Here is a 25,852-nt window from a genome sequence, read left to right as displayed (position 1 = left end):
GGGCAGCAAATATTTGTGCCTCCCCTTCCACAACTACTGCAGCTAAACACAGAGTTTTAAAATCGATGTAAAAAGCAGTGGTGGTTCATTTTCTGCCTTGGTCAGTAGATAGGAAGGGTGAAGCAAAGCTTTTCTTCCTTAGAAAAAAACAAATCAAAGAATCTCCTTTAAATGAAGGATAATCCTCAGCTTCCCCTGAAGGTGCTCTGTTAAAATCTCTTTGGGAAAACTGATTCTGGAAGAAAAAACTGCGTGTAAATCTGCACCAAACTGAATCTGAGCATAGTCTGGATCTGGAGAACCTGAGAAGATGATGTGAACTGGTTATTGACCAAAATGTCAACAGGCTTTTAGGTTTATGGCAGCTATCAGCCCTAAGCTTCCTGAAAATCAATATTTGCAATTTATATTTTGTAGATTATGAGTTGAAGTTTAATGTCTGTTTCTCTTTCTTGTACTGTTTACTAGGGGGATTTCCCCACCCCCCAATCAGTACAGTGATTACCATGTCAACACCTGCTTGCAGCTGAGCCAATGGAAAGGAGCAGATTCAAGAGGCCACATTGTCCCACATCCAAAATAGCAATGAACTGGCATTTCCTTTTATTACATCAGTTTAGCACCGTGGCTTGAGTAGGGTTTCCCCTTTTGGGTTTCAGGGGCCCAAATCCTATTTGGTACCCATAAGAAAATAAACACATCCATGTGTGTGGGACAGCAATTAAAATCCAAGGAACCAAAGCAGCATCCATCCACAGCACTTCCTGGAACTTCCTGTGGGAGGTTTCTGTGCTGCAGGATGAACACATTTCCCATCTGCCAAATGGCAACGATAACATTTCCCATTCTCATAGTGAAGTTTCATGAGTTAATTCCTTTAACCCCCTTGACTTATCTTTCCTGACATTATTCACCATCCTCCTTTGGACACAAGTCAAATTCAACCCCTTACTAATAAATAAGAAAGACCAAATCCTCTTTCCCCACTCTCACAACAGAATTAGCTCAAGAGGTGCCTGGAATCACAGAATCATAGAACAGTTTCAGTTGGAAGAGACCTCTAAGATCGTAGGTCCAACCTTCAGCCTAAGACCACCATGGCCACTAAACCATGTCCCAAAGTGCCAGGTCCACACATTTCTCCAGGAATGGTGACTCCACCACCTCCCTGGGAAACGTATTCCAATGCCTGATCACTTTTTCAGTAAAGCAAGCCTCCTTCAGCCTTTGCTTTTCTTGTCACTACTCTTACCATAGAATCATTGTGGTAGGAAAAGACCACTAAAGTCATCATTTTATGTGATCTTCACATGTGCTACTCGATCCTGTTTAACATAAGTGAGGTTTCCTAAGCCGGACTCTGAAATGGCTTCTCCCTTCCTAAGGGAGGATTCAAATGTATCATGCAAGAAGGGGGCATTACAGCTTGTCTTTGGGTCTGTTTTAGACCAAAAGGCTCAAGGTAAGAAAAAAGTTCTCCACAGAAAGAGTAATTGGCCATTGAAATGCTCTGCCCAGGGAGGTGGTGGAGTCACCATCCCTAGAGGTGTTCAAAAAAGGGTTGGACATGGCACTTAGAGCCATGGTTTAATTGTCATCAGGTGTTAGGTATTAGGTAATAAGTTGGACTTGATGATCTCTGAGGTCTTTTCCAACCTGGTTGATTCTGTGAAAAAGCCCACAACCAAATTCTGTGTGGAGTCTAAACACAGTCTGTGAACATTGCCTGGAGAAGAACCCTATATAAAGCATAAGCATCTCTTTGCTGTGTCTCATCAACACTTAATGGGGAAGCAGGGAACAAGCTGCTCAAAGTGGGACAGTTGCAGAAATAGAGAGAAACAGGCAACTGGGGAATTCAAAGCCCAAATTAACGAGAATTGAAGCCCAGCCACGTTAAAACAGCAGCTCGGCAGAACATTGTGACAGAATCTCAGAAAAGCTGAGAGACCTGGGGCTGTTTAGTCTGGAATAGAGAAGACTGAGAAGAGATCTTAATGTTTACAAATATCTGAAGGGTGGGTGCCAAGAAGAATGGGACAGGCTCTTTTCAGTGGTGTCCTGTGATAGGACAAGGGGCCATGGATACCAATGGGAACACAGCAAGTTTCACCTCAGCATAAGGAGGGAAAGCTGCTTTACTGCACTGGAAGAAGCTGCCCAGAGAGATTGTGGAGTCTCCTCTAGAGATATTCAAACACCCATCTGGATGAATTCCTGTGTGGTCTGCCCTAGGTGATCCTGCTTTGGCAGAAGAGTTGGACTCAATGAGTTTCAGAGGTCTCTTCCAACTCCTAACATTCTATAATTGTAAGACTTAAGAGCAACCATTCTATTTGGAGACAAAAAAAAAGAGAGAGAGAAACAAAAAGCCAATCTAGGTGACTTCTGCTTTCATGGATCTAGGGAGTCTGGCACCAAACTGGGGCACCAAACTCTCCTTTTGTGAAAAGCTCACCTGCAACAACAGACTCAGAGGGGAAAAGCTGCTGATTCAAGTGTATCCACAAGGTAGTTTACTCCTGTGTGAGACTAAGACTGAGCCATAGCATCCCCCTGAGATTCAGACTGCCAAAACAAAACCCATCCAATTGAGCAACAAATGCCTTTCTTTGCTCCTATGCCTGAAGCTGACCAGAGCTGCTCTCATGAAGAGCTGCTGCCGCAGAAGATACAAATTACTGGGGGAAAAAAAGAAATAGAGATAAATTACAACACACATGGGAAGACAAAGCCAAGTAGCTGAAAGAAATGGGTAAAGAAAGTCAATTATCAAATGCAGTTTGAAAAGGAAAAAAGCTTCCTTTTCCATCTCTGCTTTTGCAGCAGTGTAATCTAGGCACTTCCCACGGTGGCATTTGATGAAGTTAGATGCCACACTCAGCTGGTTCCAGCAACTGGGCACTGATATTTACTTTAGAGATAAAAGCGCCTTATAATGCGTTTGTAAGGCTGTATGTGGTTAATTCTTGATGCCTTGTAAATGCTAATTACAAAAGAAGATGTTAAAGGGTTTCTTAGGAAATCAATACTTTATTATACAATAATTGCATCTGCATGTTTAACGCTCGTCATAAGACTTGGAAAGAATGGAAGAGGTTGGGAGGTCAGGAGATGCAAACGGTGGCTGCACAACCTGGAAAGTCATCATGAATTGGAGGCCTGGTTAAATGCCCAGATGTCATTAAGATGTTTCACATAAATATGAAGAAATTTTTTTTCACTGTGAGGGTGATGGAGCACTAGAACAGGCTGCCCAGGGAGGCTGTGGAGTCTCCCTCTCTGGAGACATTCAAAACTCACCTGGATGTGCTGCTGCGTGGTGCAGGTGACCCTGCTCTGGCAGGGGCTTGGACTAGATGATCTTTTGAGGTCCCTTCCAGCCTCTGAAATCCTGTGAAGATATTTTTTTTCACAATTCAACACTTATTATGGAAAGCAAACTGCTAGTGCATCTGTCTAGATGAGACCTTGGCCCAACATAAACCTGGGCACACTTAGAATTGAAACAGCTATTCCATTACTCATCCAAGAGCTTTGGTTATGTCTTTGCCTGAATGATTTTTTTCTCTCAGGAACAGCATTTCAGCTCTGTTCACCCCCCCACCCCCCCCACCCCCATCTTGCCCTGGCTCACTCCCAGTCGTTCCAGCTTTCAACATAGGAGTCTGTGAGGAGTTACCGTTCGGGTTACAAGCCCTGGAGACAGGATATAGCTGAAAAATCATTCTTCCAAGAATTTCTGGGTCACTGTCTAATTGATACTAGCATTAGCATGCTTCATATTCATGTTCCAACTCCACAGGCAGTACTTACTCTGCACCCAGCCATGTGGGACTGCTCGAGGCAGTGAGTGAGAGCCCAGAACAACTCTACTATGTCAGCTTAAGAATGCTCCAGCCCCAAGAATTGTACAGTAGCAAAACAGAGCAAAAGAGGCTTTCTTCCGCTCTGGTCAGCGGTGCAGCAGTGCATTCCTCTGGCTTTTCTTGCACATTCTTTAACAGAAGCAACGCATCTTGCTTACAGTTTATTAATTTGCAAAGAAACCACAAGTCATTTCCTTATATCACAATGGGATTTGCATTTTGTTTTCTGTTAGTTCCTTAAAGGCTATAAAAATCCAGAGACTTCAAAGGAAATAAGTTTAAGACGCAGTATGTTCTAAAAGGAGTCCAGACAATATTCACCAATAAGACATCTTTCTCTTCAGTACCTCAAGGGTCCTGCAAGACCTGGGGAGGGGCTTTTTACAAGGGCTTGTTGGGATATGGCAAGGGGGAACGGCTTTAAGTTGGAAGAGGGGCGATGTAGACTGAAGGTTAGGAAAAAATTCTTCCCAGTAAGGATGGTGAGACACTGGAACAGATTGCCCAAGGTGGTTGTGAATGGCCCCTCCTTGAAGATGTTCAAGGCCAGGTTTTATGAGGCCTTGAGCAACCTGGGCTAGTGGAAGATGTCCCTGCCCATGGCAGGAATGCTGGAACTAGGTGACCTTTAAGGTCCCTTCCAACCCAAGCCATTCTGTATCTGCAAAGCATTTCACAAGTTTGTATTGGAGCTTATACTTTGTCAAGAAAATGAATAAGAAGTCAGTAGTGACTCATAAAACAATCTGTTTAATGCACAACAAAATCAGAGTATTGCACAGCTTTCTTGGAGAGCCAAAAGGCAGTGCCTGGTGATCAGCTACCTACTCAAATGAAAACATAGGATGGGGGGTGTAACACTGACTTGCTGCAACCACTCCTAATGATTCAGCCTTTCTCCTGCATCTCACCCAGTCAGCATATTCTGAACGCAACAAAGCTTAATGCAAGCCCCTCCACCCCCAAAAAAATGATGGCAAAAGCACAACATCTGTACATTCTAGCACAAATATGGCCTGGGCAAGGAGTAGTCTGAAAGCAGTCTTGAGGAGATGGACTTGGGGTGTCAATTGATGAAAAACTCAACATGGGAACTTGCAGCCTAGAAGACAGCCATGTGCTAGGCTGCATCAGAGGAAGAGGGAGCAACAGGATGATGGAGGTGATTCCACCCCTCTGCTCTACTCAGATCTCACCTGGAGTACTGCATCCAGTTCTGGGACCACCAAGACAAGAAGGGCATTGATCTATTGGAACAGGTCCAGAGAAGGGCCACAAAGATGATCATAGAGCTGGAGCACCTGCCCTGTGGGGACAGGCTGTGAGAGCTGGGGCTCCTCAGCCTGGATAAGAGAAGGCTCTGGGGAGTCCCCATAGCAGCCTTCCAGTAACTGAGAGGGGCCTATAAGAAAACTAGGGTGGGGGTAATAGGATGAAGGAGTATGGATTGAAGCTTGAGGAGGGCAAATTTAGACTGGAGATTAGGGAGAAATTCTTGACAGTGAGGGTGGGGAGACACTGGAACAGGTCGCCAGGGCGGTTGTGGATACCCCCTCCCTAGAGGTGTTCAAGGCAGGTCGGATGAGGCCTTGAGCAGCCTGGTCCGGTGGAAAGTGTCCCTTCTGAGTGCAGGGTGGGTCAGCTTGGTAGTGCATCAGACCCTTAATGGGAAGGTCGTGAGTTCAAGCCTGCAGTGGGCAGTAGTGTCTTCCCTACTCTAGTCATGAGGTCTGTGGTGACAGGTTGGACTCGATGATCTTTGAGGTCTCTTCCAACCTTAGGAATACTGAATACTGAATCCAAAAGCACAGCTACTGAGGGCAAGAGCTCTGTGGAAAACACTGGAGTTGGAACATCTAGTTGGGTCTGGTCCCTTCCAACCCAAAGCATTCTATGATTCTATGCTGACATGTGTGGTGTGCACACAGTATTTCTACACAATAGGTGTGCATTTCTGTGCTGCTAGAAGAATTTCCATTTGGCTTCCTACAGACAGGTCAGAGGGACTCTGCCTTGGTACTTCAGAGAGATACTGGGAGGGAGGTGGTCACAGGAATCTTATTTTCTCTCAGGAGAAAGCTTGATCTTTTCTGAACACCAACAAATCCCTCAAAGCAGGAATCCTAGCACATTGAAATATCCTCTCTTCCCCTTTTGCCCAACAAGGCATTTTTTGGCACTTGCCCATGATCAGCAAGATGTAATACACATTAATTTAGAAAGGAGTGACACTGCTTGACACCCATAACCAAAACACACAAAAGAGGTAACCTCATGCATACTAGAGAACTTCCAAGGCCAAGCTGCCAAGGAGAAACTGTGCTTCCACAGGAAGAAACCCAGACCTAGTTCATTTTCTGAGTTGACATCAAGTAGGGCCTTTTGTAGGAAGTCTACAAAGGAGTATACATACTCCATAAACTCTCTCCTTTGCTGTACAGCGTACCTCTGTTGAAGATGCTTCACTCAGCACTTCAGAACCTGAGGAGACCTAATTGTGGCCTTCCAGTATCTGAAGGGGGCTACAAGAAAGCTGGGGAGGGACTTTTGAGGGTGTCAGGGAGTGACAGGACTGGGGGGAATGGAGCAAAACTAGAAGTGGGGAAATTCAGCTTGGATGTTAGGAAATTCTTGCCCATGAGGGTGGTGAGACACTGGCACAGGTTGTCCAGGGAGGTGGTAGAAGCCTCATCCCTGGAGGTTTTCAAGGCTAGGCTGGATGTGGCTGTGAGCACCCTGCTGTAGTGTGAGGTGTCCCTGCCCATGGCAGGGGCATCAGAACTGGATGATCCTTGAGGTCCCTTCCAACCCTAACAATTCTGTGATTGCATGAGACCTAATTGGAACAAAGATTAGAAAAGAGGGTTTACTGTGCTGACAGTGACCATTCCTGCTGCTGGCATGTAGAGGCATACATCCCAGTGGACATCCCATAAATATCCGTCATCCTTAGCAGGGTAGGATGGCTTTACTCCAAACAAAGGATAGTTAAGAGAGGAGAGAACAAATAATTGCTTTTCAATGGGATGACACATACATGCATACAGATGCCCAAACAGACCGCCCTGAGGGACAACAATAATCCTTTGGATTCCTTAAAAGTTCAAAGAGTACCTTAATAAAAATGTCATTCAAATGAGGAACCAAAGCAATGTTTATTACTGTCTTGTGGTTTGGTTGTTATTGGGTTTGGGGTTTTTTTTTGAGTCTTTGGGGTTCATACTTCCAAGTTCTTTTCAAAACCTTGGGACCTGGTGATTGAATGAAAGATAAGATTGTCACACAACATCTTGGCTTCAGGAGCTTTGAGTTTTAACAAAACACAACTGCTGCCAGGCTAGCGATGGGACTGCAAGAATTGGCCCCTCACAAATTTGGTACAGACACCACCTGTTGAGCGAGTAGCAGATGCCTCAGACACAAATCTCAGCAGCATTCCTTTGCTATGAAGTCTCCTCCATGCCACTTTGCATAAGAAGAGATCACCAGCTTCAATGTGGGATCATCTGGTTTCTGTCAGCTTTTTGTCCAACTTCACCGCCGGCACTGGCGTCTCAAATTTGGCTGAAATCGTAGATATTATATTTTGTCAAGTAAGATTTCCCAGTATGTTAGAAGAGCCAACACATTCTACTGACTTTGAAGCAAAAAAATTCCAGAGGAAACAGTTGCTTTGGAACAAACAGAGACCTCTGCAGTGGTTTCAGCTAAGGCACTGGAGAACTTGGAGGTTGAACTGATTATGGGCAAAAGTAAAACCCCCTTCAACACCATATTGAAAAGTAAACACCAGGGAGGAGGCAGGGGAAGAAAAGAGCAACAGAAAAAGTTAACAGCATTCTCATTTTCCCCTATTGCCTCCATTTATAGGTTCTTTTCTAAATCTGCTTTTCTCCACTGAGGAAGTTTTCTGCCATCCTACAGATGCTGATCTCTGTGCTAAAGTTCAATATCTATCCCTGATATATATATATACTCTTTTTTTTTTTTTCCTTTTAAAGTGGATTTTAAAGTATCATTATCTTCATTCCATAGGTGAGGAAATAGCTTCTGTAAATTGCTGAAGGTCACTAACCAGTCAACAGTGCAGGCTCAAAGCTCTGCCTCTCTTCCCTCCACCACACTTTCCGGGAACAGGAATGAAAGAACATTTCCAAATGCAAAATGCTGAGTTTCCTTTCAAGTCCCCTCCTTAATACCTGACCCAGAGCCCACCCATTGTCTGCTCTGAAACATCTGAGATGGGAGCTCCTATCAATAAATGGGTGAAAGAAACCATTATAAACACACTTTCTGTTTGGAAGTCTGGGTGTTGAGGCTGTACTTGATTATTTCATTTTACTTGACATAGTTTGGCATGTGTCAACCCATAAATCATAGAATGATAGAATCAACCAGTTTGGAAAAGACCTCCAAGATCATCAGGCCCAACCTAATTACCTAACACCTCATGACAACTAAACCATGGCTCCAAGTGCCACGTCCAACCCCCTCTCGAACACCTCTAGGGATGCTAAATCCACCTCCTCCCTAGGCAGCACATTCCAATGATCAGTTGCTCTTTCTGGGAAGAACTTTCTCCTCACCTCAAGCCTAAACTTCCCCTGGTGCAGCTTGAGACTGTGTCCTCTTGTTCTGGATTGTTCTGAAAATCCCAGCAGGCCCTGTGCATCTTAGTGACATTTAAGCCACTGAGATGCTGAACATCTGCCTTACAAAAGAAAGGCAGAGAGCAGGGGCTGGTTAGCCTGGAAAAGAGGAGCCTGGGAAGAGAAAGGAAGGGGGTGGTAGTGCTGATCAATATATAAAGGGCAAGCATCAGGAGGATGGAGTCAGACTCTACTCACTGGTGGCCAGGGACAGAACAAGGAGCAAGACACAGACTGGACCAGGAAGATCTATGTAAACACAGAGAAAAATGTTTCACTTTGAGGGTGGCAGAGCATTAGGTCAGGCTGCCCAGAGAGGCTGTGGAGTCTCCTTCTCTGGAGGCAATAAAAGCCTGCCTGTAAGTGTTCCTGTGTTATTTACTCTGGGTGGTTCTACCCTCGGAATTGAACTAGCCAATCTTCAGAGGTCCCTTCCAAAAATCATGATTCAGTGATCTTTGCTGAGCAGAAGTTTTCTGTCATGAAGTTTCCCCTACCCAGTTTTTTTTTTTTTTTTTAATTCCTTCCTGCCCTCCTCCCCCCACATCAGGGCTGCAAAAATAAATGAAAGAGATGAAAGAGAATGTTCTGCTCCCTGCCTTGACCAGAGAGAACAGGGCTCTCAAAACCAGGGGATTCTCCTGCCACAACTTGCCCATTTATCTTCAGGTTTAACATAACAGGCAACATTAAGTTCACAGAGATGTGATGCCACATCTGTTTTGCAGACTCTTCATCTCCTCTCTCATCACCTTTAAAGCTCAAACAATGAAAGACAGGAGTGAAAGGTAGTAATGAGAAATTTGCTGCTCCCAGCAACGCTACCAGCCCCCATATGAATATTGTCTTCCTCCAACGACTTGGGCTTCCCTGCCAATTAGTTATCATTCATTCTTCAGAGGAATTAGCCTTTTGCTCTTCTCTTTCTAGCCTTTTGAATCAGAGTGTTGCCCCAACCCTTTCTAACAGCATTTGGAGGAGCTCAAAGGACTTACACAGCAGAGCTCAATGGCAGGAGGAGACCACGCTAGCTTACATATCTACCTAGCACATCACCCTCTCCACACAAAATTCAAGCAGCTTTAACTGGCTCTTAAAGACAAGTGATTTCCAGCAAAACATCTGCTTTCCCCCTAAACACTAAACATTTCCAACCTGCCAGCCACACAGTTTGTGCCATCAGATGTTGGCTGCTCATTGGAATGAAGAAATAATCACAGCTAGCAAGAGCCAGCTTGGCATTCACAGGACACCACTGCTGGTGGACCTAGTGTCAGAAAAACCTTGCACATTGAAGTCATCCCAAAGCAGACTGCTAGAAATTCAGAGCAGTGACTTTCATTTAGTGGAGACTGACCAAATTTGGCAAAACTTTTAGACCTTTTTCCAGGGAAAAGCCTATATCTTTCAGCAGGATACAGGGATGCTTGGAGTGTAAAAGATTTTATGCCTTTTAACTCAAGTGGATGCCAAAAACATTCCTAGCCTTGTTCTCTACATAAAACAGGTCAGTGCTTCCTGCATCAATCTCTACCCACGTTTCAATATAGCAGGTTTCCTGTTATCAAGCTTCTTTCACATTTGTTGGACTCTGCTGAGGGATTTTATATCCTACATACTTAGGTTATACCCAGAAAGGTCATTCAACTTGTAGTCAACACTGCTGCAGAGGCAGAATGGGACACCTTCCTCCCTGTGTGGCCAGCAGGAGCAGGGAAGTGGTCATGCCCCTGTACTCAGCTCTAATGAGGCCATTGCCTCACATGCTGGGTTCAGTTTTGAATCTCCCACTACAGGAATGATATTGAGGTGCTGCAGCAGGTCCAGAGAAAAGCAACAAAGGTGGTAAAGGCTCTGGAGAACAGGTCTGGTGAGGAGTGGCTGAGGGAACTGGGATAGTTTAGCCTGGAAAACAGAAGGCTGTGGTAAGACCCTCTTGCTCTCTACAACTGCCTGGAAAGAGGTTGGACCAAGGTGGAGACTGGTCTCTTCTCCCTTGTAACTAGCAACTAGGATGAGAAGAAATGGCTTCAAGCTGAATCAGGAGAGATTTAGGTTGGATATTAGAAGAAACTTCTACCCTCAAACAGGCTGCCTAGAGAAGTAATGGATTCACCCACTGTGGAGATGTTTAGAAAGCATGTAGATGTGGCACTTCATTTATTAAATCCCCTCTAAGTCTTCTCATTTTCAGACTAAAGTGCCCCAGGTCCCTCATCCTCTCCTCATCAGGCAGTGCTCCAGTCCCCTAGTCATCCTCACAGCCATCTGCTGGACTCTCTCCAGCAGATCCCTGTCCCTCTTAAACTGGGGAGCCCCAAACTGCACACAGTACTCAAGATGGTCTCACCAGGGCAGAGTAGAGGGGGAGGCGCACCTCCCTCACTCTGCTGGACCCCCTCCTCTTGATGCACCCCCTGGCCTTCTTGACAATCAGAAACCAAATTAAACACAGCACAAGAAAACTGCCCAATTGCAGTGTCACAGTGCAAGAACACTTTTACATAGAATTCCTTCTGCAGGTTCTCTTAGGAGGTTTTATTTTTTCCCTTTTTAACCTCAAAATCATCTCATCCAAGAAGCAAAGTTGTCCTACCTCTTTTTTTGTTGCTGCTTTTTGTTTTCTTCCCAAACATGGGTGTATTTGAAGTGTTAGCAAAGCCAGGTCACAGGAAAAAAAAATCCAACAAAGCAAGTGGGGATTTAAGGTGCACAAGCCTTGCCCTCTTGAAGGTTACTATGAGGTACTTGAAGGTACTATGAGGTCCCGCCTGGTGGATGTGGGGAGGCCTGTGGATGTGGTCTACCTAGACTTCAGCAAGGCCTTTGACACCGTCCCCCACAGCAAACTGCTGACTAAGCTGTCAGCCTGTGGATTGGACCACTACACTCTGTGCTGGGTTAGGAACTGGCTGGAGGGCCGGGCCCAGAGAGTGGTCGTGAACGGTGCCGCATCCAGCTGGAGGCCAGTCACCAGTGGTGTCCCCCAGGGATCAGTGCTGGGCCCTGTCCTCTTCAACATATTCGTCGATGATCTGGATGAAGGGGTAGAGTCAGTCATCAGCAAGTTTGCAGATGACACAAAGTTAGGGGCAGATGTTAGTCAATTAGAGGGTAGAAAGGCTCTGCAGAGGGACCTCGACCGACTGGAAAGATGGGCAGAGTCCAATGGGATGGCTTTCAACAAGTCCAAGTGCCGAGTGCTGCACTTTGGCTACGGCAATCCCATGCAGAGGTATAGGCTGGGGTCGGAGTGGCTGGAGAGCTCCCAGACAGAGAGGGACCTGGGTGTGCTGATCGACAGCCACCTGAATATGAGCCAGCAGTGTGCTCAGGTGGCCAGGAGGGCCAATAGCATTCTGGCCTGCATTAGGAATAGTGTGGCCAGCAGGAGCAGGGAGGTCATAGTGCCCCTGTACTCTGCTCTGGTTAGGCCGCACCTTGAGTACTGTGTCCAGTTCTGGGCTCCTCAGTTTAAGAAGGACATTGAGACACTTGAGTGTGTCCAGAGAAGGGCAACAAGGCTGGGGAGAGGCCTTGAACACAAGCCCTATGAGGAGAGGCTGAGGGAGCTGGGATTGTTTAGCCTGGAGAAGAGGAGGCTCAGGGGTGACCTTATTGCCCTCTACAACTACCTGAAGGGTGGTTGTAGCCAGGAGGGAGTTGGCCTCTTCTCCCAGGCAACCAGCACCAGAACAAGGGGACACAGTCTCAAGCTGCGCCAGGGGAGGTTCAGACTCGAGGTGAGGAGGAAGTTCTTCACCGAGCGAGTCATTCGGCATTGGAATGGGTTGCCCAGGGAGGTGGTTGAGTCATCGACCCTGGAGGCGTTCAAGGGGAGATTGGACGTGGCACTTGGTGCCATGGTCTAGTCATGGGGTCTGCGGTGTCAGGTTGGACTCGATGATCTTCGAGGTCCTTTCCAACCTAAGTGATACTGTGATACTGTGATACTGTGAGGTCAGCCTAAGAAAAAAAATTGATGAACTTAACACAACCCCCCCTACCCCAAACAGATCAACAGCCTTTGTATAAATTTTGGTCTGGCTCCTATAAAACCATTAACATTCCTTAGTATAATTTACAGCCTGATGATGCACTGAATCATATTTTAATTTATCTAGAAGACATAAACATTTTTGGCTGGAAATCACTACCTGATCTTTGGCTACCTCTTGTGGTATGAAAATCCAAAGAGAGGGATGGCAAGAAAGAAAATAAAGCCATTGCCCAACTGATGGAGCTGATTGAATACTTCTAAGGAGAAACTGAAACTTTGTTTTGTTTTCTTATGAATCCTGTGAGGAGTGGCTGAGGGAATTGGGGTTGTTTGGGGAAGATGAGGCCAGGGAGAGGCATCCTTGCTCTCTACAACTACCTGTAAGGACGTTGAAGTGAGGTGAGGGTTGGTCTCTTCTCCCTAGCATCAGGTGACAGAACCTGCCTTAAGTGGTCCAGCTTTGCAGGGTGGTTGGACTTGATGATCTCTGGAGGTCCTTTCCAACCTCCTAACATTCTGATTCTATGCAACACAAGAAAGTGGAGAGAAAACAAAGAATTTGAAATAAAAGCCTTACTACTTCTATTTTCCTAATGCCCACCAGTCTGCAAAACATTTCATGCTACTGTATGATTTCACGTTCAAGAGGGAAATCTGTGAAGCACTGCAAGCCACAGAAATGAAGGAGAATAAGGCCAAGGAGTTGATATGAGCCTGTGCTCTGCAACAGGAGCTCTCCCACATGGGAAAAATAAATAAATTCAGACTCAAGAGCTGTAAGTAACTTCAAGTGGAATAAAGGTAACAAGATACACAGTTACAGACAGGAGAACCATAAATGCACCTGGCATGCTGAGAGAACATCTGCACACTTACTGCACCACAGTTTATCAACTGTTTGTTTCAGCAAGTACCACGAACAAAGCAAAACATGGGAAGAGTGTGAACATGAAACAGAATTTGCTTAGATTTAAAGAATCAAATAGTAGATCCGCAGTCAATGAGACAGAAGGTCTGTCTAGCACCATCCTTGCAAGTGCTCAAAAAACACAAGAGATGTGGTTCTGAGGGACATGGCTCAGAGTTAGATGCTGGTTGGACTTGATGATCTTAAAGGTCTTTTCAAAGCAAAATGATTCTAGGATTCTATAAATCAGTGTGGCCCCAACAAGGTTTGGAGCTCTTGTCAGTTCTGGTCTACAGCACAACACATTAACCAGGTGAGGAAAAGCCATTCCAGAGGAACAGTTTCTCTTCCACACAACCAACACAGTGATGGGAAGAGACTTCTTTTTGCTGATAATTTCGTATTTGGAGAGCAGCCCTGAAGAAAAGGTCTTGGAGGTGCTGGTGGATGAGAAGCTCAACAGGAGCCAGCAGTGAGCACTTGCAGCCCAGAAAGCAAATCATATCCTGGGCTGTCGCAAGAGAAGTGAGGCCAGCAGGTCAAGGGAGGTGATTCTCCCCCTCTACTCCGCTCTGGTGAGACCTCACCTGGAGTACTGTGTCCAGTTCTGGAGCCCTCTTACTGCCTTTCTGTAGGTCCCCCTCGGATATTGAAATGCAGCTCTAAGGTCTCCCTGTAGTCTTCTCTTCCCCAGGCTGAACAGCTCCAATTCTTTCAGCCTGTCTTCATAAGAGACATGCTTCAGCCGCTCTGATCATCTTTGTGGCCCTCCTCTGGACCCACTCCAGCAGGTCCATGTCTCTCTTGTGTTGTGGGCCTTGTGGCTAAGCACATTATTCCAGGTGAGACATCATTAGAGCAGAGCAGCAGAACCACCTCTCTTGACCTGCTGGCCAAGCTGCTTTTGATACAGCCCAAGATGTAATTAGTTTCTCAATGGGTCTGTGGCAATACCATAGAGAAAGCCAAGAACATGCTTGTGTGCTTGCAGTAGAGTTTTGGTGACTGGGATATTGTTTCTGATGTCTGAGCTTTGTATTATTCATTGTTTATCCCCTAGTATTCCTAGAGGAGAGATAAGGCAATGCATTGGGCAATCACATCCTAGCACATTTTGGTCTTTTTTTAAATGCCCTTTCTCAGAAGATTTTAGTGTTGGTTCTCACTGTTACTGACAGCAAGTGCTTACTGGGAAATCTGTGTTTTGAGCAGTTAAAAAAAAAAAGCCCATAGCCTTAAGCACATGCTTGAATTCTTTCTCTGAACCCAGACCTAAGACAGGCTTGATTAGAAAGAGATGCTCCTTAGCTCACATATGTAATGGTGCTTGTGGTTCCTTCTGAACAGTAAGCTGGACATTTGGACTTGGTTCACTTGGCACTAATGATACATGACCCTGTGGGCTGTGGTCTCAGCCACACTTCAGCTTTGCAGTTTCTGCATGAAAATTCATAATGGCTTTTTGGCTTGATGGTAAAATCTTATTTCTCTGTTCCTATATGACTGTGAGTGCTGCCCATTGAGAGGTTAGGACCACAGGAAGGATTGTGTCTTTGCCTGCAGGATGCTGGCATAAAAAAGGACAAGTTAGTCAAGGCTGAGGTTTTGCACTCTGAATCACCATCCTTGGATGTGATTCAGAAAGCAAATCATATCCTCGGCTGCAGCAAGAGAAGTGTGGCCAGCAGGTTGAGGGAGGTGATTCTCCCTCTCTACTCTGCTCTGGTGAGATGCCACCTGGAGTACTGTGTCCAGTTCTGGAGATTCTATTACAGGAAAGACCTGGAGGTGTTGGAGTGTGTCCAGAGAAGGGCCACAAGAATGATCAGAGGGCTGAAGCTGCTCTCCTGTCAGGACAGAGAGAGTTGGGGTTGTTTAGTCTGGAGAAGAAAAGGCTCCCAGGAGACCTTCTTGTGGCCTCCCAGTATCTGAAGGGGGCTACAAGAAAGCTGGGGGGGTGGGGGGGGGGGGACTTTTGAGGGTGTCAGGTAACAACAGGACTACAACACGGCCTCAAGAATGCATTCACAAAGACTGCCATGCAGATCCTGACAATGTAGGTGACTCCAGAAGATTTCAATGGCAAACTCTCCTTTCTTAAGTCCCTTTGAAAACCAGGTTGTGACAGGATTAGGGGGAATGGAGCAAAGTCAGAAGTAGGCAGATTCAGATAAGATGTTAGGGAGAAGTTCTCCCCCATGAGGGTGGGGAGACACTGGAACAGGCTGCCCAGGGAGGTGTTAGACACTTCATCCATGGAGGTTTTTAAGGCTAGGTTAGATGTGGCCATACGCAACCTGGTGTAGTGTGAGGTGTCCCTGCCCATGGCAGGGCTGCTGGAACTGGATGATCCTTGAGGTCCCTTCCAACTCTAACAATTCTAAGATTTTAGGATTCTAAGATGACCTCTGAGAGTCCCTTCCAGCCCAATGCAATATGTGAATCTGCAGTCTGAGTGGTTCCAGGTTTGAGCCCATTCTCAGCCACACAACTTTCAAAAGGGATTTTTTGTAGGAGTCTGTAGTGAAAGTTCTGACCTCATTCCATGCCATTCACCAGTGGCAGTGAACACCACGTGGTTTACGCAGCAGAGCTCAGTGCATTAATAATCCTGTCACAGCTGTCAAGGGGATGCAACACTTGCCATTCTAATGATGCTCCCTCCCTGTCTCCATGCAAATAATTTGTCTTTCGTCACCAGCAGAATTATTTTCTGGTATTTCTGTTTGACTCCTTGACTTTTGATCTCTGTCCTTGTGAAAGCAAACAAAAAAACAAAAGACAGACAACGAACAAACCCAAATCCCAACCAACACAGATCTGTACAAGCAGCTAGAAAGATGCTGGCTAGCAAATCTAAGAGGTTGCAAAGGCAAAACCTGTAATTAATTTTCTGGTGTGATTAATACAAGTTGACTTACATCTTTGAGGAGGCTGTGGTACCTCCCTGGGAAATACCCTTCTGCACCAGTTATTCTTAGGTGTTATTTCTGATTAATTATGCTCTTGCTCCATTAGAAATCTGGTGGCCAACTTTGCATCTGTCTCTTTTCTGTGTGTCTTACAGAGACAGCAGCTGTTAAAAATTCACAGGGAGTAAATGAGCGAATAGGTGGTCAGTGCGTCCAAGGGGCTGCAACAGCTCAGGTTTACTGCCATACAATCATAGACTGGTTTGGGTTGGAAGGGACCTTATAGGTCATGTAGTTCCAAACCCCCCCTGCCATAGGCAGGGACACCTTCCACTAGGCCAGGTTGCTCAAGGTCCTGTCCAACCTGGCCTTGAACACCTTCATGGAGCGAGCGTCCACAACCTGTCTCGGTATATCATTACCCTTACTGCAGGGTATTTATTCCTAATCTCCAGAATAAACTTACCTTCTTACAACTTCAGGCCACTCACTCTCATCCTATCACCACAAGCCCTTTCTTAAGTCCCTTTGAAAATCAGGTTGTGATAGGAGTAAGGGGAATGGAGCAAAACCAGCAGTAGGTAGATTCAGATAGGATGACAGGAAAAAGTTCTTCCCCATGAGGGTGGTGAGACACTGGCACAGGTTGCCCAGGGAGATGGTGCAAGCCTCATCCCTGGAATTTTTTCAGGCCAGGCTGGCTGTGGCTGTGAGCAACCTGCTGTAGTGTGAGGTGTCCCTGCCCATGGCAGGGGGAGTGGAGCTGGATAATACTTGAGGTCCCTTCCAATTCTATTATTCTATCTCAGTCTCTGTAATTTTAATAAAGCTACCACAGTAATTTCTGCAACCTTGGCCAATAGCACCCAAAGGAAGTATAAAGAAAAAATACAGAATTAAGCAGGCTGGGAAAGACCTTTGAGATCATCAAGTTCAACCTATCACCCAACACCATCTAATCAACTAAACCTTGACACTCAGTGCCTTGTCTAGGCTCTTTTTAAACACTTGGAGTGTAAACACCCCTGGAGGGGTTCAAGAGGGGATTGGACATGGCACTTGGTACCATGGTCTAGTCATGAGGTCTGTGGCGACAGGTTGGACTTGATGATCTTTGAGGTCGCTTCCAACCTTGGTGATACTGTGATACTTCTAGTGATGGTGACTCCACCACCTCCCTGGACAGCACATTCCAATGGCCAATTACTCTTTCTGGGAAGAATTTCTTCCTAACATCCGACCTAAACTTCCCCTGGTGCAGCTTGAGACTGCGTCCTCTTGTTCTGCCACAGGTTGTCTGGTAGAAGAGACCAACCCCCACCTGGCTACAACCTCTCTTCAGGTAGTTGTAGACAGCAATAAGGTCTCCCCTCAGCCTCCTCTTCTCCAGGCTAAGCAACCCCAGCTCCCCCAGCCTCTCCTCATAGAGCTGTGCTCCAAACCCCTCATCAACCTTGCTGCCTTTCTCTGGACACGTTCCAGCAACTCAACATCATTCTTAAACTGAGCGGCCCAGAACTGGACACAGTACTCAAGGTGTGGCCTAACCAGTGGTGAAAGAAGATACATTTTTAAAAAAAATTAATTAAAAATGTCACTACAGGTGTAAAAATCCTGTCAAAGGATGTCTTAGCTTATTTACTCATTATTAAAAAAGGGAAATAGAGGGTTCTGACTCTGGAGCCCTAATGTACATCTTGAATTGAGATGAGCACAAGTCACGCAAACTCCCACTTCTCTCTTCCTTAGAGATTTAAAATTAGATTTGGGTGACTAATGCAGACAAAAATATTCCTTTGCTTCAGCCACACAATCTGCTTTCCTGGAACAAACGTTTGCAGAAGACAAATGGCAAAGCAAATGCTGTGCTTTACTTGGGAAGAATATTTCTACACGTCCAATCGTGGAATAGAAACACCAGCAGGTGACTTATGCAGCCAGTCAGAAGGAATATGGCTCAGATTTGAAACAGTCAGTTCACAGAGGAAGAACATTTGGAACAAGTGTTATCAGTTCCCTTTCAACTCAGAATGCGTAAAAGAGAGACCAGGGAAAGTACTGGAGGAGAAGAAAAGATGGAGTTACCACAGACAGATACCTAGCTTCAAATCTGAGCAGACAGAGGCTTCATTTCAAAGGATTTTGGATTCTGGTTTTAGAAGTTCACCTGAATTTGGGGGCATGATACTAAAGCTTCTATATTCTCAGGAAAGACTGAGAGAATTGAGGCTTTCCGGTCCAGAAAAGAGATGACTGAGGAGGAAATCTCACACAAGATAACAAACAATTGAAAGGGTGGGCGTCAGGAGGATGGGACCAGGCAAACACAAACTTGAAATAAGAAGTTCCATCTAAACATGAGGAGAATTTTCTTTATGCTGTGGGTGACACAGCACTAGAATAGGCAGCCCAGAGAGGTAGTGGAGTCTCTTGTCTCTGGAGACATTCAAAACCTGCCTGGACATGTTTCTGCGTGACCTTCTTTAGGCGAACCTGCCTCGGCAAGGGGGCTGGACTCAATGATCTCCAGAGGTCCATTCCATCCCCTACCATTTGGTGATTCTGCAAGCAAAACTCAGGCACTTGGATTGTAGTAGCATTGCAGAATCAAGTCCTGTAGAGCATCAAATATAAGTTGTAATTAAAATAATTTACATGCTGCTAGCAAGCCAGCTAAAGCAAGCACATCAGCTTCCCAGCATGGCTTTCAATTTGCTTCAAAATTACTCAAGAAGAGGAGCTCATATTTTTCAACATCATCCTAGTTAGCTTAGGAAAAATGCAAGACCCAGCTGACAGCTATTTGATTGGAAGAAGGTGGGGGTGACTATTACATGGTAGGTATTTATCTTGACTCACTGCCTGGCTTCATCATGAAAGCAAACATCCATGCTGTGCAACGCCACCAACAAACACATCACCAGCTGCAAAAGAAGCAGGCTGGGTTTCCTTTCCTGGGCAGAAGGGTGCATGATGCTCCACGAGCAGAGCAGCTTGGTAATGGATGACAGGCTCCAACCAACCAGGAGACACTCCTGTTGGACACATGGATTCTATTTCCCAACCCCTTTGTGCAGCTCTTCCAGTGACCTAGTCCTGGATAGAGCTGTGCTCTGCTGGCTTCTCTCTTTACCCTGGTGCTGTTTCTTCACAAGCTGTGACTACTTAGCCAACTTAAACATCCAGTTAGTGGCCCTCTCCAGAACAAGCTACCTAGATGAATCTTTTGCCTACTTAGTTTCAGCATTTAACTTAATTTACTTAAATGCTGAAACTCCAATGTGTCCTGGAGCAAGCACCTGATCCTGACAGGACTACTTTTATTGCCACAAGTGACAGTGGCAAGAGAGAGTTCTGTGAAAATGAGCCCCATATGAGGGCAAAGCACCTCAGAGAGAACAGGCTGCTGCTGAAAGTCCCCCCAGAACACCACCAATATGACTTGAGCATTTCCTAACAGCTGTACACATTACCTACAACAATTAAAAGATACTTCCTATCAGCATATCTGGTCCAAGCAGCTACAAACCATGTTTGGCCATCTCAGCTGATGTATGGGTTCTTGTTTTAAGGAGAGACATCGTCAGCCTGCTGTCCACCAACATTTCTAGGTCCTTCTCCCTGCTCTTTAGCAGGTCAGCCACTTGGCTGTACCGGTGCAGAGGATTATTCCTCTCCAGATGCAGGACTCTACATTTATCCCCATTGAAGTTGATTAGGTTTGCCTTTGCCCAGCCCTCCAGCCTGTCCAGGTCTTGGTGAATTGCTGCACATCCTGACAGGGTGTCAGCCAGTCCTCCCAGTTTTGCATCATCAGCAAACTGGCTGAGGGTACACTCTGTCCCTTTGTCCAGGTCACTAGTGAATATGTTGAGCAGGATTGGACTAGGATCTCATAACAAGTGCAGCTAAACTTTAATACTGTAACCAAGCACTGACTGGCAGAGACCAGAGTTTTAGGTTCCTAGATCTTTTTTTCTGGCACTTCTGCTCTTAGATATTCCTAAATAGGGCACACAAGTCTTGATGGATCCTACAGCTCACCTGTTGTGACAAATCCTCTGTTGGTCACATCAGTAAGATAGAAGATTGTATTGAAAACATTGCAGCAGAGTGGCTGGAAGATAGAGTCTCCTTTGTGCTACATATCTAGCTGACAAGTCATTTAATTATTTCATTCCTGAAAAAGCAAACATTTATCTGTTGTCTAGAGGGCAATAAGAATATTGCTTTAAAAATACTTATTCATAGGACAGCACCTGAAACCAGCAGAGCAGGAGTGATCAGAGAGCTGGAGAACCTCCCGTGTGGGGACAGGCTGAGAGAGCTGGGGCTTCTCAGGCTGGGAAAGAGAAGGCTCCTGGAAGACCTTATAGTAGCCTTCCAGGATGTGAAGGGGCCTATAGGAAAACTGTGGAGGGACTTTTTACAAGGGCTTGCAGTGACAGGATGGAGAGGGAATGGATTGAAGCTTGAAGAGGGCAGATTTAGATGGCAGATTAGGAAGAAATTCTTGACAGTGAGGGTGGTGAGAGACAGGAACAGGTTACCCAGGGTGGGTGTCAGTAGCTACTCTTTGGAAGTGTTCAAGGCCAGGTTGGACAGGGCTTTGAGAGACTTGGTCTAGTAGAAAGTGTCCCAGTCCATGGTGAGGTGGTTATCACCAGATGATCTTTAAAGTCCCTGCCAACCTAAACCATTCTGTGAAAGTTATTAGCCCAGATTCCAGGCAGACATTAGCTGAAATAATGTGGCTTAGGCATCTCCTCAGACTGTGTAATCAGGAAGGAGATATCTGGCTGGATGGGACTTTGCACATCTGTCAGCTACATCAGAGATCCAAAAGCAAAAGCCAGCATGTATGAACATTATGTGGATTTGTGACCCTCTCCTGAGGATTTGGGGCCCATAAACCAATGAATGGATTAGGAAGAAACAGTTACTGTATTTTTCATCTGTGACAGATAATTGCTGCAACGCCAGAGTGACTTGCAATACGTAAAGGAAGGCAAACCAGACCCATTCCCCACACACAGCCCTTGCGCAAATGCAAAAGGCGAGCGCTGCTCAGTGGGAAGAGGCTGGAAAATGTGTCCTAAAATTTGTCTAGCATCTGACTTGAAAACTGCAGATTTCTATGGTCAGGACCAGCACAGTATGGGAGATGATTTTTTTTCCCCCCTTTCATACTTGTTCTGTGTATGGATCCATTGGTTGTATGCTCTGAACCACATGTTAGACACACGCAAAGTTCACCAGATGGGCTGGAGCTCCAGCTAAGCCAGAATCAGATGACATTTAATAAGCAAACTACATGACCCTGTTTCATGGGCATTTCCTATCAATCCGTTCCATACCTCCCAAACTCTGCTTCAAATATCTTAGCATGAGAACTGCTGAGCTTCAGATCTCTTTGGATGCTTTCAAGGAAACCCAGGAAATACCAGGAGAAGAGGAAACCCGACCCCTGGCTCTGTTACAGAGTAGCATTGCAAAACCTTCAGCCCCAGGGTTTGGAGCGCAAGCCCTCTGAGGAGTGGCTGAGGGAGCTGGGGGTGTTTAGCCTGGAGAAGAGGAGGCTCAGGGGAGACCTTATTGCCCTCTACAACTACCTGAAGGGTGGCTGTAGCCAGGTGTGTGTCAGTCTCTTCTCCCAGGCAACCTGTGACAGAATGAGAGGACACAGTCTCAAGCTGCACCAAGGGAGGTTTAGGCTGGATGTTAGGAAGAAACTCTTCCCAGAAAGAGTAATTGGCCATTGGAATGGGCTGCCCAGGGAGGTGGTGGAGTCACCATCCCTGGAAGTGTTTATAAAGAGCCTGGATGAGGCACTTAGTGCCATGGTTTAGTTGATGAGATGGTGTTGGGTGATAGGTTGGACTTGATGATCTCAGAGGTCTTTTCCAACCTGGTAAAAATCAAAATGAAGCAAACCAAAACCCAGCAGATTTGCTACTTGGTCCTAAGGGAAAAGAGGGAAACTAAAATTTTAAGGGACTTAAAAATACCAAATGGTTCTCAAAACACAAGGAAACACATGTAAGCTTTTTCAGTCACTGGTAAAAAAGAGATACTGAAGAGCTAGGTCTGGTAGAATGAGGTGAGTGAGATGACAGCATTCCCAAGTCCATGCCAATCTGTTATTGCCCCACATGGCACACACATAGTGTTAGCCAGACCTAAACCTCTCCAGCACTTTGCACATCTCATCTAGCTTCCATAGACTCACAGAACAGTTGGTGGAAAGGTGAGAGGGAAAGGACCTCTGGAGATCTCCTAGTCCATTTCCCATGCCACAGCAGGTTCACGTAGATCAGGTTGCCCAGGAACACAGCCAGGCAAGTTATGAAATTCTCCAGAGGAGACTCCACAATTTCTCTGGGAAGCTTAATCCAGTGCCCCAGCACCCTCAAAATAGTTTTGTTTTTTTTCTGTAAGTCCAAGAGAAATCTCCTGTGTTCTAGTTTGCACTCATGGCTTCTTGTTGTCAGGCACCGCTGAAAAGAACTGAGCCCTATCCTACTGACCTCCACCCTTTAGATATTGATCAGCATCAATAAGATCGCCTGTTGGTCCTCTCTTTCATAGGCTAAACAGCCCCTGGTCTCTCAGCTTCTCCCCATATGAAGGATGCTCCTGTCCCCTCAGCATCTTTGTGGCCCTCCATTGGACTCTCTCCTGTAATTCCCTGTCCCTCTTGCGCTGGGGAGCCAAGAACTGGACACAGTACTCCAGATGTGTCCTCATCAGGGCCATGCAGTGTGCACTTCGGGGAGCGAGCTGCTAGGCAACATGTTTTCTCTTGGTTTCTCCAATGTGGTAACCACTAATTCAGCTCTTCATAAACACACTGGGAAAAAAAAAATCACATTCTCCCCACTGATCACCTTTCTTTTCTTACCAAAGCCTGTGCTTCCTGCAGTCACAAAGGTTGCATCCTGATCAAGCTGAGCACTTTCCTCACACTGATTTTTCCTTCCCAACCTAATGGCACACGCAGGCTCCTAGTGAAGCACCAGGCATAGCAGACAGCAATTGGTTGGAGACCTCAGGGTTTTACTCACTGTAGTAGCTCTATTTGCTTCTGACTAAGCTAGTCTTGCAAAGTTAATGCTGGGGGGAAATTTCAACCCACCACACTCGCCAGAGTGTCAAGTACACTTTTAACTTGAAAAGCTCGGAGGGCAGCACACCACAGAATCACAGGAGCTGGAAGGGACCTTGAAAGATCATCTAGTCCAACCCCACCCACCAGAGCAAGATCACCTATTCCAGGTCACACAGGCACACATCCAGGCATGAATATCTCCAGAGAACAAGAGTCCACAACCTCCCTGGGCAGCCTTTTCCAGGGCTCTGTCACAGTCATAGTGAACAATTTTTTTCCCTCATATTTATGTGAAACTTCCTATGCCTCAACTTCCACCCATTGCCACTTGTGCTGTCATTGGGCACCACCCATCAGAGCCTGGCTCCATTCTCTTGGCACTCACCCTTTACATCTTTATAAACATTGATGAAGTCACTTCTCAGTCTCCTCTAAGCTACAGAGCCCTCAGCTCCCTCAGTCTCTCCTCATAAGGAAGATGTTCCACTCCATGATTTTTGTGGCTCTTTGACGGACTCTTTCAAGCAGCTCACTGTCTTTCTTGAACTAAGGTGCCTGGAACTGGACACAATACTCCAGATGCAGCCTCACCACTGCAGAGCAGAGAGGAACTTCCTCCTTTAGCCACACAACAAAGTTGGTGAGGGGTTTGGAACACAAGCCCTATGAGGAGAGGCTGAGGGAGCTGGGGTTGGCTCAGCCTGGAGAAGAGGAGACTCAGGGGTGACCTTATCACTCTCTACAACTACCTGAAGGGAGGTTGTAGACAGGCAGATGATGGTCTCTTCTCCCAGGCACCCAGTACCAGAACAAGAGGACACAGTCTCAGGCTGCGCCAGGGGAGGTTCAGGTTGGATGTTAGGAAGAAGTTCTTTACAGAGAGAGTGATTGCCCATTGGAATGGGCTGCCCGGGGAGGTGGTGGAGTCGCCGTCATTGAAGGTGTTCAGAAGGAGACTTGATGGTGTGCTTGGTGCCATGGGTTAGCTGTTTGGGTGGGTTGGATTGGTTGATGGGTTGGACACAATGATCTTGAAGGTCTCTTCCAACCTGGTTTGGTTTATTCTAATAAAGGTTTATTCTATTCTAACAATGTAAAAATCTTCCCTTGACCCGCTCTAATATTCCGTGCAGATCCTCAAGCCAGAAGGTTCTTTGTTTCTATGGTCTCAGGGGGGTGGCACCAGTAGAAGGAGTCCTATTTGTTTTCTTCAGATCTTGTTTGGAAAGGCAGTCATTTTAATTTGAAGCTAGGGCTGATGTTATTTGCACCATGACAAGATATTATCTGGTTTGGGTTTATTTATTCCCCCCCCCCCCCCCCCCAAGTTCACCTGTTTATGTTTAATAAAAATGCTCTCCTGCAACTCACGATGGGCTAGAGTATTCCCAAACCATTCAAAATACTTTAAAGTTCTTTTGGGACGTAGCCAGATACTTAATATTGTGTTACATTTTATAGTTGTCACTTAATCAAGCTATTTAATATTATAGTACATTTTAAAACTGTCACTTAATCACATTTTCTTGACCCTTTTATGTGAATTAAAGATCACTGTAGATAAAAAATGGCATGCTTTCGTTTAAATAGATTCAGTATGTCCAGTCTGACAGTTACTTCTGAGGCATTAAAAGAATTTTCTGTGATTAATGTGACCCCCACATGTTACACAGTATAATGTTCCATTTCTTCAGCCATTAGAGGAAACGGCATTAGACAGAAAGAGCCAAAACTTATCCAACTGTACAAGAAAGCCTAAAGATAACATACAGCTACTCATGGTGTGCTGGGAGTCCAAGTTAAACCAGCTTTTTTTCCATCCCCTCACAGCTCAAGTTGGACTGAAAAAAAAATGTGCACTAACAACACAGCAAGCCTACAATCCCACAACAAAAGCAAGCATCTCACTGCAGCTTGCTCAGAAGAGAACAAATACACTCAAAGCCATGACAGGTGAGCAGGACTCTCTGTGCTCAGTATAAATGATTGATGGCCATGCATTCTAATTTTGGAAAAGATCTTCCACATGCATTTACTCACAAGAGCAAAAGAAAGTACATAAGGCATGTCCATAGTCAGAACCATTTATAATGGGCAATCATCATCATTTTATGTGGTTGATCCAGGACTGCGTCATTGAAAGATTTTATGCTTTTAAGTCATACATAGTAAATTACCTTCTCAGGTTGGCATGTTTAAAGCTACTGTTTTTTCCTGTAACCTTGGTCCTCAGACCCAAGTTTAGTTCATTGAACTCTAATGGTCCTTCCTTTGTGTATCAATCTCAAATCAGATGTGCCATGTTGGTTTACAGCTGTGAGTGCTGCCCACCAAGCTGCTGGAGTGTGTACAGAGAAAGGCAATGAAGCTGGTGAAGGGTCTGGAGAACAGGGCTGGTGGGGAGCAG

The sequence above is a fragment of the Melanerpes formicivorus genome, unplaced genomic scaffold (assembly GCF_026170545.1).
Source record: "Melanerpes formicivorus ecotype bairdi unplaced genomic scaffold, bMelFor1.0.p_v2 SCAF_25, whole genome shotgun sequence".
Lineage (NCBI taxonomy): Eukaryota > Metazoa > Chordata > Aves > Piciformes > Picidae > Melanerpes > Melanerpes formicivorus.
The sequence above is the reverse complement of the archived record's forward strand: the minus strand, read 5'-3'. Positions refer to the sequence as shown.